The 5771-nt window shown below is 44.4% G+C and overlaps 1 pseudogene; it reads left to right on the forward strand.

The window, feature by feature from the left end:
• Positions 1–442: 442 nt before the first annotated feature.
• On the forward strand, positions 443–1442 carry LOC116911636 (annotated as a pseudogene).
• The last annotated feature ends 4329 nt before the right edge of the window (positions 1443–5771 follow it).

Here is a 5771-nt window from a genome sequence, read left to right on the forward strand (position 1 = left end):
AAAATGTTATATATCTTATATTTAATGATTAGGCAATCATATATAGTGAGATATGCAATGTTCATCTAAAGCACTAACTGAGATATTTATAGCTTTGAAAATTCAGAAAAGAAAGTTCCAAAATAATGTAGCTAATCTTCTATCTTAAAAAAGTTAAACCCAAATTGTGTAAAAAAAGTTAAATAGTAAATACCAAAAATGCAAAAATCGGACACTGAAAACTGGTAGAAAGAAAAGAAAATCATTGCAAAAATGATCATTTGTAAAGGTCAATAACGATAGCATCAAAATCATGATAAAACCTCTTCTTTCAATAAGGTAAAACATTGCTGGGTATTTAAAAAAGGTTCCTGAGAAGCTGAGGAGAGGCTTCTCTGCTCCTCCCTGTTCCAGAGACAGCCGCCATCTTCTCGTGCAGTGCCAGCCTCGTCCCATAAACAAGATGATGACAGTTGCTGTGAACTGATTTGGCTGTATTGGGCGCCTGGTTACCAGGGCTGCCTTCTGCTCTGCACTTGGCAAAGTGGAGATTGTTGCCATCAAGGACCCCTTTGTTGACTTCAACTACATGGTCGGTGTTCCAGTATGACTCTACCCATGGCAAATTCAACAGCGCAATCGAGGCTGAGAATGGGAAGCTTGTCATCACCATCTTCCAGGAGTGAGATCTCACTAACGTCAAATGGGTGATGCTGGTGCTGAGTATGTCATGGAGTCTAATGACATCTTCACTACCATGGAGAAGGCCAGGGCCCACTTAAAGGGCCAAAAGGGTCATCATCTCTGCCCCTTCTGCTGTTGTTCCCATGTTTGTGATGTGTGTGAACCCCGAGAAATATGACAACTCACTCAAGATTGTCAGCAATGCATCCTGCATCACCAACTGCTTAGCCCTCCTGGCCATGGTCACCTAGGACAATTTTGGCATCGTGGAAGGGCTCATGACCACAGTCCATGCCATCACTGCCACTCAGAAAACTGTGGATGGCCCCTCTGGAAAACTGTGGCGTGATGGCCATGGGGCTGCCTGGAACATCATCCCTGCATCCACTGGTTCTACCAAGGCCGTGGGTAAGGTCATCCGAGAGCTGAACGGGAAGCTCACTGGCATGGCCTTCTGTGTTCCTATCCCCAGTATATCCGTTGTAGATCTGATATGTCACCTAGAGAAACCTGCCAAGTATGATGACATCAAGGAGGTAATGAAGCAGGCATCCGAGGGCCCACTGAAGGGCATCCTGGGCTACACTGAGGACCAGGTTGTTTCCTGTGGCTTCCACAGCAACTCCCATTCTTCCACCTTTGATGCTGGGGCTGGCATGGCTCTCAATGACAACTTTGTAAAGCTCATTTCCTGGTATGACAATGAATACGGCTACAGCAACAGGGTGATAGACCTCATGGTCTATATGGCCTCCAAGGAGCAAGAAACCCTGGACCACCCACCCCAGCCCAGCAAGGATCTGAGAGCAAGAGAGAGGCCCTCAGTTGCTGAGGAGTCCCCATCCCAACTCAGGCCCCAACACTGAGCATCTCCCTCACAATCCCAGACCCCATAATAACAGGAGGGGCCTAGGGAGCCCTCCCTACTCTCTTGAATACCATCAATAAAGTTCCGCTGCACCCAAGGGGGGAAAAAGAAGTAGTTGAGGAGATATACTATGTTCATGGGTTTGAAGATTCAATATGCTTCTTGCTTCTCCCCAGAAATATCTGCTGATTCAACTGGACCTCATGAAAGTGTCAGTGAATTTTCTTATGAAATTGGAAGGATAGCTTTTAATTTCGCATGGATTTTCAAGGAACTTAGTAAAACAATTTCCAAAAAAAAAAAAAAAAAAAAAAGACTTAAACTGGAGAATGTGTGCTTCCCGCTTTTAATACTTTCTGTGAATTTCTGTGAAGCTACGGTAATCAAGACAGTGCTTTATGGGCGTGAGTATAGCTACAGACTAATAGGACTGAACTGAGTGTTCAGAAATAGACCCACATGCATATGGCCAAGCCAAGAAAAGCTAACAGGGAAGTCAGCATTTTATCAGACACTGCTGAGAGCTGTATGCCACCTCAGCTATTGCTCACATCGAACCCCCAAATGTGTGTGAGTGTGTGTGTGTGCATGTTTGTGTGTGTGGTGAGTAGTGTATGTGTGTTAGTATGTGCGTGAGTGTGGGTGTGTATGTGTGTGAGTGTGTGTGTGTGTGTGAGGTGTATGTGTGTGGTGTGTGTGTGGTGTGTGTGTGTGTGTGTGTGTGTGTATGTGGGTGGGTGTGTGTGTGTGGTGTGTGTGTGTGTGTGTTTGTGTGTGTGTATGTGTGTGTGTGTGTGTGTGTGTGTGTGGGGTGTGGGTGTTGGGTGGGTGTGTGTGGTGGGGTGGGTGTGTGTGTGTGTTGTGGTGTGTGTGTGTGTGTTGTGTTTTGGTGTTGGGGGGTGTGTGGGGTTGTTTGGGGTGTGGTGTGTGGTGTGTGTGTGTGGTGTGAGTGTGTGTGTGTGGTGTGAGTGTGTGTGTGGTGTGTGTGTGTGTGTGGTGTATGTGTGTGTGTGTGTGTGTGTGTATGTGGTGTGTGTGGGGCGGTGGGAGGTGTGTGGGGGTGGGGCGTGTGTGTGTGTGAGTGGTGTGTATGTGTGTGTGTGTGTGTGTGTGTGAGTGTGTGTGTGTGTGTGTCAGTGTGTGTGTGTGTGTGTGTGTGGTTTTGTTACAGCTGTAATAAAACACCATGATCACAAAAAACACAAGTTGGGAAGGTAATGGTTTATTTGGCTAACAATCCCATGTCACTGTTCATCATCGAAGGAAGTCAGGACTAGGAACTCAAACAGGGCAGAAACCCAGAGGCAAAAGCTGACGCAGGGTGCTGCTTGCTGCTTGCCTCTCCTGCATTGCTTTCGCACAGAACCCAGGAACACCAGCCGAGGGACGGCCCCACCCACAATGGACTGGGGCCTCCCCCATCACTAACTGGGAAAATGCCTTACAGGCTTGACTACAATAGGATCTTATGTGAGGACTTTTTTTTAATTGAGGTTTCTTCCTCTCAGATGACTTTAACTTGTTTTAAGCTGATATAAAATACCCAGCACAGTAAATATTTCATTTGATACAAAAATTGAAAACCACAAAAGGAAAGCATTTTAAATTGGCCCTCATCAAAAATAAAAACCTCTGTTCTTCAAAAGATACCATTTGAAAGCCAGGTCCGGTGGATATGATGAGGTCCCATTGGTTCAGTGATTTGAGGTGCTGTGTTAACATTGTGGCTGCTGCAACAAATGGCTGCATGAAGTAACTTAAAGGAGGATTTATTCTGGCTCATGGTCTCAGAGGTTCCGATGCACACTAACTGGTTTTGCTGATTCTGGACCTGTGGTAAACCATCATGACAGAAGGCTGTGGTACAGCAAAGCCTACCTCACGTTAGCCAGGGAGCAGAGAGAAGTAACAGGCAGGAACCAACAGCAAGAGATAGCCTTTACAGGCCTTCAGAAACCCACTTCCTCCAACAGTTTCAACAGTTTCACCTCCCAATCTATTCAAAATTTAAACCCATCAATGGATTGAGCCAGTCATCTGTGAGAGTGCCTGCAAGGACACAGGCAGGAATGTGCTCTTACTCATCTAGGTGCCTTTCAATACATCAAGTTGAAAAGATTTGCCACCCTAGACACTAAATAACTAAATATTAGTTGAGGCATTGGATACTTGTAGCTCTCATTTAGTGAAGGAACTGGTCAAATGTCTGCAAGTATTTCTTAAGGTTACCTCTTACTGTCCTTCATATTCTAGGCATCAGTCTCTTGTCATACATCTGTGCTGTGAATGTACTCTGTGTCTTGTCCTTCATTCGTGTGTGTGTGTGTGTCTGTGAGTGTTCCTATGTGTGTATGTGTGTGTGTTCCTGTGTGTGTGTTCCTGTGTGTGTGTATGTGTGTGTGTTCCTGTTTGTGTGTTCCTGTGTGTATATGTGTGTGTTCCTGTGTGTGTTCCTGTGTGTGTGTTCCTGTGTGTGTGTTCCTGTGTGTGTATGTGTGTGTGTTCCTCTGTGTGTGTGTGTGTGTGTGTGTGTGTGTGTGTGTGTGTTCTCAGCTTCCTTAACAGCTGGAAATATGGGCATGAACCACCACATTTGTCTTTTCAATGATGTCTCAAAGAACTAATAAATTTTTCATGTAAATTTATGCCACAATGAAAAACCAGTCCATATTCACTAGAACAGCTAGCACTTTAATTAATCACGTCAGGTATAAGAATATGGAGCAACTAGAATTTGCACGCATGGCTGAGGTCAAGATAAACTATTTCAGGGCTATAGAGGTGGCTCCGTTGGTAAATTAAAACCATGAGGAACTGAGTTCAGATGCACCATGATCAGGTCAAAACCAAACACCTCTAAGACCAGGGCTGGGTTTGCTGACTTTTTGTGAATGCTGGAATCCAAACTTAAGTCCGCACGCATGCTTGAGCAGCAACTTCCCAACTGCATTTGGTTTGGGTCTGGGACCACAAGTCATAGGGATGTGGGATGCCAATGAAAATATGGAATATTTAAGGAATCAAAGAAATGTTTTGTCTTGATTTTTAAGGTATTTACTTTGGTGTATCCATCTGTCAAAGTCAATGAAACTCTATGCTAAATATGCTGTATTTTTGTAACAAAACGACTTTCTTTTGAAAGCATACCACTGGTATAAGGAATAAAGAGGTCCTTTAAGATTCCCTTCATTATTTAACCCCACATTTTCTTATCCTTATTTCTCATCTGCTCCGCATTCACAATTATCTTTAGTTGCAAACCAATTAACTCACCAGCCTGTCCTCCCCAAATTAGACAGTTCACCCACTCCTGCTCTTTGCCTCCTGGGCTGACATAAAGTCTCTTCCTACTACAGACTCCAGACTCATGACTGCGGCTTCTACAAAGCCTTCCTCTGGCTCACCCAGCCCCTCCCATCCTTAAGTTCTTACGCTTTTCCTACTTTCTGTGTTCTTTACCTCCTTAACTATGTTCCTCCCATCTCCCGAGATAGGCTGCTATTCTTTATACACAGTCAACATCTGGCATTCCCAGTAGCCGTGTTCTATGAAGTTACGATGAACTTTGAATTAGCACATTCTGAATGATTGATTCAAGGAAAAAGAGAGAGTTGAATTCCTGTGGGTCTCTAACTCTAACAGTTTTCATCAGCCAATCAATAAGCAACTTTACTCCTGTATTCTTCTCTTTAAAGATGTATTATTAATGTGTGTTGTTGACTCATTGATCTGAGGGCCAACAGCTCTGTGGTTCACGCCCGAGCTAACGTGTGTTTTCTCCACAAGCACACCACCGCTTCCTTATGCTTAGAAATCCTAAGACAGCACCTCAGCACCGTGACTTGAGAGGACATAATAGCAACAGGAAACACCACACGAAGCAACATTACAAAACCAACGTCAACTATGCCGTAAAGATGGCCTGGAAAGGGTAGAGATCCTGGAAGCTCAGCTACTGTTCTCTGAATGTCCACAAATACAGACATGCCCTGCGTGTTAATTTGGAGGATATAAATAAATGTTAGCAATTAGGAGAACTTAAGACCGAATCTGGGAATAGTAAGGGTTGCTCGTACTGGAGAACATCTAAGGCAGCACAAGACACTCAGTAGCAGTCAATAAAGATTTCTCCTGATAATAAAAGGAACTAACTCATGGCTCTACTGCAGGATCCATCAAGACCCTTGCTTAAGAATCAAGGCACGCTCATTCAGGATGGGAGACAGGCTCTCTGGAAGAA

This window comes from Rattus rattus, chromosome 10 (assembly GCF_011064425.1).
Source record: "Rattus rattus isolate New Zealand chromosome 10, Rrattus_CSIRO_v1, whole genome shotgun sequence".
Taxonomy (NCBI): Eukaryota; Metazoa; Chordata; class Mammalia; order Rodentia; family Muridae; genus Rattus; species Rattus rattus.